Below are 14,336 nucleotides of genomic sequence, written 5' to 3' on the forward strand. Positions count from 1 at the left end.
TGTGTCATAACTATTTCCATATGTCATTACAAATTGTATGAAAATGTGGCTTTCATTGGCTACAATAATATTACCTTAAAGGGATGTGTTGTTATTTGTTGTTTGTTTATGTTCATGTTGTTAGATATTTTAATTGTTTTCAATTTTTAATGAATTTTTAAACTCTAATATGTTGGTGCATTTCTGATTATTTCTTTAGAACAAATTACAGGACATTTAGGGGGGAAAAAAGAGATTGGAGGAAAACACAGTAAAAATGTTAACAATGGTTAGGTAGTGAAATTGCAAATATATGATTATGAGGCCTTCACCATGGTTGCAACACAAAATACTTTTATCCCCAAAGGTCACATTTGGAAATACTCTCCCCTACTCTTAGCCACAGGTGATTATGAATTTGGGTTTTTGTCACTACGGTTTTATCTTTTCTAGATTTTTGTATCAATGAAATTACACAGTACGAGGCTGCTTTGGAGCCTCATGCATGTTGGCGTGTGTATGAGCAGTTAGTTCTCTGTATTCCTGAGTAATACTCTGTTGAATGGTTACCTCACAATATATTCATCCATTCACCCGTTGATGGACATTTGAGTTGTTTTCAGTTTATAGTTTTTACGAGTAAAGCTGCCATGAACGTTTGAGTACACATCTCTACGTAAATATATGTTTTGATTTGTCTTAGGTAAATGTCTTAAGATTGCTGGATTATGTGGATAGTTGCCAGTCTGTTTTCCAAGGCAACTAATATTTTGCATTCCCACTAATGCTACACGAGAATCGAACTGTTCCATAGTCGTATTAACACTTGCCATTAGTCTGTTCAATTTAAGTCTAAAATTTTATTTGGCGTGAAGTGATATCTCATTATAATTTTGTATTTTAAATTGATTACATTTTTAGTAGAATTTTTTCCAATGTACAATTTAGTGAGTTTTAACACATTTCCTTAATGAGTGATGATGTTGAATATCTTTTTATATTCTCATTTTTTATTCATATGTTGTTTTTAGTGTGGGTAACTATTCAAATTTTGGGCCCATTTTTAATCTGTTTTTGGTCTTATTGTGGAGTTTAAAAGAGTTTTTAAAATATCTTTTGGATATAATTCCTTTATCGGATACATTTTGAAAATATTTTCTCTTAATTTGTGGTTTGCTTTTTCATTTTATTAATAATATCTTAAGTAGGATAAAGGTTTTTATTTTGAGGAATTCAATTTATCAATATTTTTCATTTCCAGTTCATGCTTTTGTCCCATCTAAGAAATCTTTGCCTAACTCAATATCATAAAAATTATTTCTTGTGTTCTTCTACTTGAAATTTTATCATTTTTCCTCTTACATTTAGGTCTGTGGTCCACTTTGAATTATTATTTGGGTGTATTGTGAGGTAATGAATGAGGTTTTTTTAAAAAATATAGGTATCTGATTGTTACAGTACCATCTTCAGCCAAAGATAGTTGAGAATTATCTTTTTCCATTGAATTGTACATTTGCTGATAATCAATTGGCTTTATATGTGTGAGTCTATTCCTGGAATATATATTCTCCTTCACTGGCTTATATGTCTATTATTAAAGTAATGCCACACTATTTTGATTATTTAATTCTATAGTGCATTTTGTAAATTCCCTAACATTTTTATTTTTACAAATTATTTTGACTATTTCAGGTCCTTTGCATTTCCGTATAAATTTTAGAATCGGCTCATTCATTTCCATAAAAACTCCTGCTAGAAATGTGATTGGAAATGCATTGAATATATAGATCAGTATGGGGATAACTGACATCTTAACAACATGCAATCTTCCAATCCATGAGCATTTATGGTGTATCCTTCTGTTTCTTTAGGCACTCTTTAATTTCAGTCGCAATGTTTTGCAGTTTTTAGTACAAGTCTTACATATGCGTTCTTAAATTTATTACAAAGTATTTCATATTTTTGATGCCATTTTAGTTTGTACTTTTACATTTTCAGTTTGCAGTTGTTTAGTCCTAGTACATAGAGATTCAAGCGACTTTTGAATATTGGCCTTGAATTCTGAAACCTTCGTATTCTAAACTCACCATTGTTAGTTCTAGTAGCTATTTCTGGTAGATTCCTCAGGATTTCTACTATGTAGTTTGCCAATAAACAGATTTTTACTTCTTCCACACACATTTTATTTGTTTTTGTTGTTAGGAATGTCATCAACATTAGGATAACAAGAATCTCCAGTAAAATATTGAATAAGGGTGATGACAGAAGATGTTCTTGCCTTGTCCCTGAAATAGAAGTTAAATGTTCAGTCTGTCAACATTTCGGTATGATGCTTGTTGTAGGTTTTTCACATGTTCCTTTTATCAGGTTAAAGAAATTCCCTTTCTCAATGGACTGAGTATGTTCCTTCCTTCCTCAAATTCATATGGTGAAACCCTAACGCCAATGTGATGGTATTTGGGGATGATGTTTTGGAAGGTGATAGATCATGAGGACAAAGTCCTCATGAATGGGATTAGCACCCTTAAAAGAAGATGCCAGGGAGCTAGCTAGCTCTCTTTCTGCTATGTGAGAACATGGTAAGAAGATGGCTGGCCGGGTGCGGTGGCTCACGCCTGTAATCCCAACACTTTGGGAGGCCGAGTTGGGCGGATCACGAGGCCAGGAGATCGAGACCATCTTGGCTAACATGGTGAAACCCCATCTCCCCTAAAAATATAAAAAATTAGCCGGGCGCGGTGGCGGGCGCCTGTAGTCCCAGCTACTCTGGAGGCTGAGGCAGGAGAACGGCGTGAACCCGGGAGATGGAGCTTGCAGTGAGCCGAGATCACACCACTGCAGTCCGGCCTGGGCGAAACAGTGAGGCTCCGTCTAAAAAAAAAAAAAAAAAAAAAAAGATGGCTGTCCATAAACCAGAAAAAGTCAATTCTGCTAGCACCCTGATCTCAGACTTCCAACTTTCAGAACTATGAGGGATACATGTTTGTTGTTTAAGCAACCCAGTTTATGATATTTTGTTATAGCAGCCCAGGCTGACTAAGATGCTGTGATGCTATTTCTCCTTCTCCTTCTCCCTCTCCCTCTCCTCTTCCTCCTCCTCTTCTTCCTCTTCTTTTTCCTCTTCTTTCTCTTGTTCTGGGATACATGTGCAGAACGTGCAGATTTGTTACATAGGTATACACAGGTCATGGTGGTTTGCTGCACCCATCAACCCGTCAACTACATTAGGTATTTCTCCTAATGCTATTCCTCCCCTATCCCCCCACCCCCCAAAACATGCCCCAGTGTGTGATGTTCCCCTCCCTGTGTCCATGTGTTTTCATTGTTCAACTCCCACTTACGAGTGAGAACGTGTGGTGTTTGGTTTTCTATTCCTGTGTTAGTTTGCTGGGAATGATTGTTTCCAGCTTCATCCATGTTCCTTCAAAGGACATGAACTCATCCTTTTTTATGGCTGCATAGTATTATATATGTGCCACATTTTCTTTATCCAGTCTATCATTGATGGGCATTTTGGTTGGTTCCAAGTCTTTGCTATTGTGAACAGTTCTGCAATAAACATACATGTGTATGTGTCTTTATAGTGGAATGATTTATAATCCTTTGGGTATATACCCAGTAATGGGATGGCTGGGTCAAATGGTGTTTCTGGTTCTAGATCCTTGAGGAATCGTCACACTGTCTTCCACCATGGTTGAGCTAATTTACACTCCCTCTAACAGTGTAAAAGCATTCCTGTTTCTCCACATCCTCCCAGCATCTGTTGTTTCGTGACTTTTTAATGATCACCATTCTAACTGGCATGAGGTGGTATCTGATTGTGGTTTTGAATTGCATTTCTCTAATGATCAGATGATGAGCTTTTTTTTTTTCATGTTTTTTGGCCATAGAAATGTCTTCTTTTGAGAAGTGTCTGTTCATATCCTTCACTCACTTTTTGATGGGGCTGTTTTTCTCTTGTACATTTGTTTAACTTCCTTGTAGATTCTGGATATTAGCCCTTTGTCAGATGAGTAGATTCAAAAATTTTCTCCCATTCTTTAGGTTGCCTGTTCACTCTGATGATAGTTGCTTTTGCTGTGCAGAAGCTCTTTAGTTTAATTAGATTCCATTTGTCAATTCTGGCTTTTGTTGCCATTGCTTTTGGTGTTTTAGTCATGAAGTCTTTGCCCACGCCTGTGTCCTGAATGGTGTTGCCTAGGTTTTCTTCTAGGGTTTTTATGGTTTTAGGTCTTACATTTAAGTCTTTAATCCGTCTTGAGTTAATTTTTGTATAGGGTGTAAGGAAGGGGTCCAGTGTCAGTTTTCTGCATGTGGCTAGCCACTTTTCCCAACACCATTTATTAAATAGGGAATCCTTTCTCCATTGGTTGTTTTTGTCAGGTTTGTCATCAAATTGTCTCTATTTGCAGATGACATGATTGTATATTTAGAAAACCCCATCATCTCAGCCCAAAATCTTCTTAAGCTGATAAGCAACTTCAGTAAAGTCTCAGGATACAAAATCAATGTGCAAAATCACAAGCATTCCTATACACCAATAACAGACAAACAGAGAGCCACATCACGAGTGAACTCCCATTCACAGTTGCTACAAAGACAATAAAATACCTAGGTAATACAACTTACAAGGGATATGAAGGACCTCTTCAAGGAGAACTACAAATTCCTACTCAAGGAAATAAGAGAGGACACAAACAAAAAAACATTCGATGCTCATGGATAGGAAGAATCAATATCGTCAAAATGGCCATACTGCTCAGAGTAATTTATGGATTCAATGCTATCTACATCAAGCTACCATTGACTTTCTTCCCAGAATTAGAAACAACTACTTTAAATTTCATACGGAACCAAAAAAGAGCCTGTATAGCCAAGACAATCCTAAGCTAAAAGAACAAAGCTGGAGGCATCATGCTACCTGACATCAAACTATATTACAAGGCTGCAGTAACCAGAACAGCATGGTACTGGTACCAAAACAGATATATAGACCAATGGAACAGAACAGAGGCCTCAGAAATAACACCACACATCTACAACCAGATGCTGTCTATTCTTAATTTGTTGAAAGTTTTAATTGTGAAGAGGTGTGGAATTTTGTCACTTTTTCTATATCTTTTGAGATGATCATGTTTTGTCATCTTCCGCCTGTTAATATATTGAATTACACTGATTACTTTTCAAAAGTTAAAACAACCTTACATTATTGGGATGCACTCTACATGGCTTACATGTTGTTGGATTCCATTTTTAGATTTTGCTACTTGTTACTTGTTACATCCACGTACATGAGGTATGCATGCTCATGGTAATTTTCTTTTTAAAACAATATCTTCACTGGTTTTGTTAACAGAGTAATGCTGGTTTCTAAAATCATTTGGGGTGTGTCACCTCACCTCATGTTTTGTGAAGAGTGTATAGAATTCACCAGTGAAGCCACCTGGCCTAGAGTTTTCTTTGTGGGAAAGTTTTAAACTATGAATTTAACATTAATTGATGTAGGGTTATAGGGCTATTCAGGTTATCACTTTCTTCTTGAGTGCTTTTTGGTGTTTGTATCTTTCAAATAATTTGTTCATTTTATTTAAGTTGTTAAATTTAATGGCATCATATTGCTCAAAATATTACTTTAAAAACATCTCTTTAGGTACTGTAGCGATGCCACCTATTTCATTTGTAATATCAGAAATTTGTGTCTTCTCTTTTTTTATTGATTAGTCCAGCCAGAGGTTTTCAGTTCTTAAAAATCTGTATTGTCACAGCACCTACATGAGGACCTGCTATGTTCTAAGCCAACATTAATATTATTCACTAATAATAATACTAAATCTTTGAAAAAATTACACCAAAGTGGAAGGATAAAAGCAATGATCAAGATGTGCTTAGGGAACTGTGGGATGACATGGGGGGATGCCTATGCCTATTTCACTGTGGGCTAAAGGAAATCAGGGAAGGCTTCCTAGAGGGGAGGATACCTGAACCTCTTTGGAGAATGAATAGACGTTTGCCAGATGTTGAAGGGTGAACTTCTTGTATGACTCTTTAATAAATGCTTGTTGTATTGTGTCTGACTCTGGTGTAATGTTTGCTATTTGGACTTGCTGACTCAATAATGACAGCCCTTAAAGTTCTTGAGACTATTTCTTCAGAATTGTTTTCTGTTTCATTTTTTGAGTTGAAAAATATATTAGCAGAAATAGAACAAGATTTATTTTGGTGAATTTAAGAATTTGAGAAAAAGTTATGAAGAGTAAAGATGCACTTGTAGGAGCTTGCTAGAATGAAACATCATTCCAAACACTTTAATAAAGAGAAAAATCCTTCTATTGCCTAATGTTCAGCTCTTTTCAAAGCTTTGCACATTATTGGAACACATGCCCAAGCTGACTCTCTATTAATATTACTGCTTAATTATAAGCTTACTGCTGGGGGTTTTGGTCATGTAATAAACCTGTCTCAAGTCAAGATTGTGCATTTATTACAGAATCTAATTTAGAAGTATGAAGGAGACCTTTCTCAGCTGTCAAAAAGCTGTGATGAAATAAAGAAATTTCTATAGTGACATTCTAGTAAATGTATTTTAAAAATAATTCAAATCAATCTTACTTTAAGAAAATCTACAAAATCTTTAAACTTTCAAATTTCTGAAATCGTTTCAATACATTAGATTCATCTTTAAAATGTGCATAGCATTGGAGGATTTTAGTATAGATGAGAAATTCCAGATCTCATTTTTATTAAATATTTGGGGAATGAAATGTTTTCAATTAGCACTTGGATCTTTCTCATAAAGTATTATTTAGAACAAATGGAGTTCAGAGACCTTTTCAAAGAAGAAAGACCAAATTCTTTTTCACTGATTCAGAGGCATAATGGTTATCTCTAAGAACTTGTATTTTTCTATGATGCAATTGAATTGACTAAGAATTTGATGAGGTTGAGGTGACCCCAGATGACCTCTGTCAAAATGAAACCAAAAGATTAAAGGGGTCTGCAATCAGAGAAATTTAATAATATTTGACTAAAAATATTCATGTGGCAAGTAAGAAGTACATGGGTCTTCTGGTGTCTCAAAACGATTAAAGAACAAGTTTTAAATCTAACACAAGAACGAACAATAATAGCAATAACAATAGCTGTTTTGCTGAGTTTTCAGTGGTTCCAGGGACGGTGCTAAACATTTTATAAGCATTAACCTTTTTGCTCTCTGAGGGCAGCATGCTGGGTCACAGATAAAGGTACTGGGAAGTGGTTAAGATGCTCACCCACTCCTTCAGCTCATAAGTGATGCAGCTGGGATTCAGACTCAGGTTTGTAGAATTCCAAAGTTGTGCTTGTGATCACTACACTGTTCTCTACTCACAGCTCACATATGACTGTGCCAGGTACTATGTAGGTGCTTTATGTGTATTAACCCAGTTGAACCTCACCAGTACCATAAGGTAGCTACTTTTATTATTCTAATTTTTTAGATAAGAATACCAAGCTCAGAGAAGTTAAGTAACTTAAGTCATACCACTAATGAGAAGTGGGACTCGAATCAGAAATTTGGTTCCAGAGTTAACCTGGTTTTTTTTCTACCTTATGTGGCCTCTGAATCTATTAGAGAGCCACATGACTGAGATTCTATTATGTGTCAAGGCAAATGACAAGAAGGTGCAGCCATTGGAAGAACTGGTGAGGATTTCACTCTGCAGCCAACAACATAGACAGGAAATAACAGTGGCTTACACAAACGAGATGATGTTGGGAGGCGGTTCTCCACGTTCTGTGAGCAGAGGCACTGACAGCTTTTGTTCTGGAGTGTCATCTCCAGAATATTTGTTGCAAACAGCTTTAGAAGATAGAGATAGTGGCTCCCTCTGAGGCAGAGAATAGACTTGTTTACTGCGTAGTATAATAAAGATAGTGTGTTCTTACAAGGTAAAGGTTGGACACATTTGCTCACAGTGCATTATAAAAAATCAAGGTTTCCTAAGTGGTTGGTTCCTCGGCTGTGAGGCAAGGCTGGGTAGGCACAGAATCCCTATGGCTGCTCCTCATTGGCTCCTGGGACCTGGGAGGCAAGGGGCAGCTGACCCCACCATGGGGCTCATGCTGCTTGCTGCGCTGTGAGTAATAAACTCTTCTGTCTCGGACTTGGGAATCTCATGTCTTCGGCCAGAATCCTTGAAACTGTGGCAGGCTCACTTGTTGTCTTGCAAGTAAGGTGACATTGAGCCTTGCGCAGTTCTTGAAAGTAGTTTTTTTTTTGTTTCTCCCTCATATAAAAAAGGATAGGAGGTAAGCAGATTAGGGTTAATGTAGCAGCTTCTGGAAGTCAGCAGGCACCCCGGATCCTTCAGCTTTTGACTCTACCATCTTTAATATTTCCTAAGGGCCACAGGCTGCCTGTGGGCACTCCAGCTATCGTATCACCATGCCAGGAAGGAAGATGGCAAGATGGCAAGAAGGGCTTTCCCAGATATATTACAAGGTCTGGAGCCATCCTAGCTTCAAGGAGAGCTGGGGAAGGTCATCTTTTGACTAGGCACAATTTCACTCAGAATATAATTGGTGGTCTGTTATAGACAAGAAACGGGGAATGGATTTGGGGAGAGCAGCAAGCCATCCCAACTGGGGTGACACAGACTTGTACTGGGTATATGCATAAGAGGAATTTTTTGGTGAAGGTTTCCAGCATAACTATACATTTGATTTCAAAACTAAGTCCCCTTCTCTTTGCTTAGAAAAATGCAAACTGCAGTGTTTGAAGGCAAGTCTTGCTCCTGCATGCGTTTCCCAACTGCTAATGGAGACCTTTGTGTGCATGAAACATTTGGTAGTTGAAACTGGGCTAACAACCAGTTGGAAGGACACAGTAACCCCTGGAAGTGTCTTTGCACCAATAATGACCCTTGTGAGCCATTAATCTGTAAGAGATGCCCTATCTCTAGGTCACTGCTCTGTAAACCGAATATCAATAAAAGCTGCCAGATGCATGTTAATTATTTCTATGGATGAAGCCATTGCAGTTGGTCTGTGCAAGAAACTTTCTGATGAGAGAATGCCTTGGTTCAGTGAATCTGTGAGAAGCAAGATCCCTTAAACTGGAGGAATTGTCTATGCCTCTCTCTCGGATCCCTCTAAGGAGCTCAGGACAGTTGGGCAGCACCAATGTCCCCTGGTGGTATTGTAGGACACTTTTCTGGGGGTCTGGTTGGAGAGTTTTATCATCATTTGTTTTCTCTGCTACAGGTTAGCAGCTCAGATTTTTTTATGATTATAAAATGATGTTAATGGTAATTTAAAAGCAATGACTATGATTGCTTGTCTATTATGTGTCATTCAGGATGCTTTGCATAAATTATCTCCACGATGTTCCCAAGAGGTTGATACTGTTAGTGGCTCTATTTAAAATCTGTGCATTAGATTTAAGAGAAGTTACTGACCTTGTCCAACTTGTCCAGGTAGGCAAAGGGCAGGGGTAGGATCTGAGATTCAAATGTAAGTTCCTGTGACTCTAAGGTCTAGATTTTTTTTTTTTTGAGACGGAGTCTTGCTCTGTCGCCCAGGCTGGAGTGCAGTGAAGCAATCTCGGCTCACTGCAAGCTCCACCTCCTGGGTTCACACCATTCTCCTGCCTCAGTCTCCCGAGTAGCTGGGACTACAGGCGCCTGCCACTACACCCAGCTAATTTTTTGTATTTTTAGTAGAGATGGGGTTTCACCGCGTTAGCCAGGATGGTCTTGATCTGCTGACCTCGTGATCCACCCGCCTCGGCCTCCCAAAGTGCCGGGATTACAGGTGTGAGAAGGTCTAGGTTTTTAACCATTATGTTAGCATATCTTTCAATGTCATAAACAGAAGAGCTTTAGGTTTGTTCTGCTTCCTTCCCTCCCTCATTCTCTCCCTCTTTTCCTTTCTTCCTTCTTTCCTTCTACTCTTTTTGCTTCCTCGCTCCATCCCTTTCTTGTCTCCTTTATTTTTAACAACAGAAACAAACAAAACTTGCTTTAATACCGTAATTACAATTTTCATACATTTGCATCTCATTTTTCAAGTCTGGTCCACATGTTTTTATATTCCATTCAATATATATTTACCCAGCACTTACTCTTTACTAGGTGCTGGCTATATAGTGGTGAAAGAGACTGACATAGTCCCTATTATCATGGAGCAGACATGGCATTTTGCATTCTATTTCTCTTGTATAACATTATACTAAAACCCATTTCCATGTCACTATGCTGTTTCCATAATTATCATTTTTAATGTCATCATAATATTCTATCATATTGATGTTCCATAATTACCTTCAATATTACATTACCGTTGGGCAATTAGGTTGTTTCCAGTTACTTGCTATTATAGAAAACAAGCATCTTTAATCCTTTTCTAAAAATAAAATAAATATGGATGATCCTCCAGGGAATATCTTTGTGCCTGTAGTTTTATTCTTTTTATTTTCCTTAGGAAAAAAAATCCCCAGAGTGCAATTACAGACAAGAAGGAAAGTACATTTTTATGACTTTATGGAAGTGTTAATAACTACACACTATGTGCAGGTCCCTAGCAAGTATTTTATACATTTTATTTCAAATAATCTTCACAACTAACTTAAAAAGCAGCTAAGATCATGCTCACTTTACAGATGAAGAAACTGAGTCACAGAGATAAAGTAATTATCCTAGAGTCACGATCTGGTACATGGAGGAAGCATCCAAAACAAGGTCCATGAGGGCTAAAGTCCATGTTTTTCACAGTCTCTGACTCGCTTTCTGCTTCTGAGAGTCATTCGTTCATCCTTCTTCACAAGCCAGTGATAAAGTTGCTTCTAAACTGTGACGCTGAGAAGCAGGGCAGAGGACCTGTCTCACAGATGTTTCTGTCTCTGTATTAACCACCTCATGCCCTCTTTGGTTGAGCAGGTGTAGGGATTACGGGAGTTAATCCATGAATGAATAATGATATTCATTATCTTAAATAAATGTCCAACCTGGGCGACAGAGCGAGACTCCGTTTCAAAAACAAACAAACAAACATGAATGAATAAATGAATAAAAACAGTCCCACAATAACTTTCATCGAATTGCAACAAGGAGATTAGAATTGAATTATATTTAGCAATTCATACATTCAGGTTTGGCTACATAATTGTGAAGCTCAGTACAAAATCAAAATGCAGAGACCTTTGTTCAAAAATTATTAAGAATTTCAAGATAGCGACAGCTGAGCATTAAGCCTAATACAGGGCTCTTCCAAATGTCGGACCCTGGGTGACTGCATGGGTCACATGCCAGGAAGCCAGCCTTGCCCACATCCTAAAGGAGTTTCATTCATTGGTTCACACTTTACAAATGTTTCCCGATTTCCTTTGTAATCTGTGTAGTGACCTCCAAATCAACAAGTGTGATTAAAATCTTTGAAATCTCTGGCTTTCTTCTTTCATTTTAGGAGTCTTCTTCTAAAAAATAAGTTTGCTTTTATCTACATTGATGATATGTATAGCTGGTGGGGGAAAAAAGCATAACCGTCTGTCTTATGAATTCTTGTATCATCTTTTCATTTTCTTTTTTTTTCTTAGTACCTTTTTTATTATTATACTTTAAGTTCTGGGATATATATGCTGAACATGCAGGCTTGTTACATAAGTATACACATGCCATGGTGGTTTGCTGCACCCATTAACCTGTCGTCTACATTAGGTATTTCTCTTAATGCTATCCCTCCCCATATGCCCAACCCCATGACAGGGCCTGGTGTATGATGTTCCCCTCCCTGTGTCCATGTGGTTTCATTGTTCAACTCCCACTTATGAGTGAGAACATGCAGTGTTTGGTTTCCTATTCCTGTGTTAGTTTGCTGAGAATGATGGTTTCCAGCTTCATCCACGTCCTTTCTTATGGCTGCATAGTATTCCATGGTGTGTATGTGCCACATTTTCTTTATCCAGTCTATCATTAACGGGCATTTCAGGTGGTTCCAAGTGTTTGCTATTGTGAATAGTGCTGCAATAAACATAATGTGTGCATGGGTCTTTATAGTAGAATAATTTATAATCCTTTGGGTATATACCCAGTAATGGGATTGCTGGGTCAAATGGTATTTCTGGTTCTAGATCCTTGAGGAATCACCACACAGTCTTCCACAGTCTTGGTTGAACTAATTTACACTCCCACCAACAGTGTAAAAGTGTTCCTATTTCTCTGCATCCTCTCTGGCATCCGTTGTTTTCTGACTTTTTAATAATTACCATTCTAACTGGTGTGAGATGCTATCTCATTGCCGTTTTGATTTGCCTTTCTCTAATGGCCAGTAATGATGAGCTTTTTTTCATGTTTCTTGGCCACATAAATGTCTTCTTTTGCGAAGTGTCTGTTCATATCCTACACCCACTTTTTGATGAGGTTGTTTTTTCCTGTAAATTTGTTTAACTTCCTTGTAGATTCTAGATATTAGCCCTTTGTCAGATGGATAGATTGCAAACATTTTCTCCCATTCTGTGGGTTGCCTGTTCACTCTGATGATAGTTTCTTTTGCTGTGCAGAAGCTCTTTACTTTAATTAGATTCCATTTGTCAATTTTGGCTTTTGTTGCCATTGCTTCTGGTGTTTTAGTCATGAGTCTTTGCCTATGCCTATGTCCTGAATGGTATTGCCTAGGTTTTCTTCAAGGGTTTTTATGGTTTTAGGTCTTACATTTAAGTCTTCAATCCACCTTGAGTTAATTTTTGTATAAGGAGTAAGGAAGGGGTCCAATTTCACTTTTCTGCATACGGCTAGCCAGTTTTCCAAATACCGTTTATTAAGTAGGAAATCCTTTCCCCATTGCTTGTTTTTGTCAGGTTTGTCAAAGATCAGATGGTTGTAGATGTGTGGCATTATTTATGAGGCCTCTGTTCTGTTCCATTGGTCTATATATCTGCTTTTGTACCAGTGCCATGCTGTTTTGGTGACTGTAGCCTTGTAGCATAGTTTGAAGTTAGGTAGCGTGATGACTCCAGCATTGTTCTTTTTGCTTAGGACTGCCTTGGCTATACAGGATCTTTTTAAATTCCATATGAAATTTAAAGTAGTTGTTTCTAATTCTGTGAAGAAAGTCAATGGTAGCTTGATGTGGATAGCACTGAATCTATAAATTACTTTGGGCAGTATGGCCATTTTGATGATATTGATTCTTCCTATCCATGAGCATCCAATGTTTTTCCATTTGTTTGTGTCCTCTCTTATTTCCTTGAGCAGCGGTTTGTAGTTCTCCTTGAAGAGGTCCTTCACATCCGTTGTAAGTTGTATTACCTAGGTATTTTATTGTTTTTGTAGCAATTGTGAATGAGAGTTCACTCGTGATTTGGCTCTCTGTTTGTCTGTTATTGGTGTATAGGAATGCTTGTGATTTTTGCACATTGATTTTGTATCCTGAGACTTTGCTGAAGTTGCTTATCAGCTTAAGGAGATTTTGGGCTGAGATAATGGGGTTTTCTAAATATACAATCATGTCATCTGCAAACAGAGACATTTTGCCTTCTTTTCCTATTTGAATACCCCTTATTTCTTTCTCTTGCCTGATTGCCCTGGCCAGAACTTCCAATACTATGTTGAGTAGGAGTTGTGAGAGAGGGTATGCTTGTCTTGTGCCAGTTTTCAAAGTGAAGGCTTCCAGCTTTTGCCCATTCAGTATGATATTGGCTGTGGGTTTGTCATAAATATCTCTTATTATTTTGAGATACATTCCGTCAATACCTAGTTTATTGAGAGTTTTTAACATGAAGGTTGTTGAATTTTATTGAAGGCCTTTTCTGCATCTATTGAGATAATCATGTGGTTTTTGTCATTGGTTCTGTTGATGTGATGGATTACATTTATTAATTCATGTATGTTAAACCCATCTTGCATCCCAAGGATGAAGCCATCTTGATCATGGTGGATAAGCTTTTTGATATGCTGCTGGATTTGGTTTGCCAGTATTTTATTGAGGATTTTTACCTCAATGTTCATCAAGGATATTGGCCTGAAATTTTCTTTTTTTGTTGTGTCTCTGCCAGGTTTTGGTATCAGAATGATGCTGGCCTCATAAAATGAGTTAGAGAGGAGTCCCCCTTTTTCTATTATTTGGAATAGTTTCAGATGGAATGGTACCAGCTCCTCTTTGTACCTTTGGTAGAATTTGGCTGTGAATACATCTGTTCCTGGGCTTTTTTTGATTGGTAGACTATTAATTACTGCCTCAATTTCAGAACTTGTTATTGGTCTATTCAGGGATTCAACTTCTTCCTGGTTTAGTCTTGGGAGGGTGTATATGTCCAGGAATTTATTCATTTCTTCTAGATTTTCTAGTTTATTTGCATAGAGGTGTTTATAATATTCTCTGATGGT

The sequence above is a fragment of the Hylobates moloch genome, unplaced genomic scaffold (assembly GCF_009828535.3).
Source record: "Hylobates moloch isolate HMO894 unplaced genomic scaffold, HMol_V3 SCAFFOLD_21, whole genome shotgun sequence".
Classification (NCBI taxonomy): Eukaryota; Metazoa; Chordata; class Mammalia; order Primates; family Hylobatidae; genus Hylobates; species Hylobates moloch.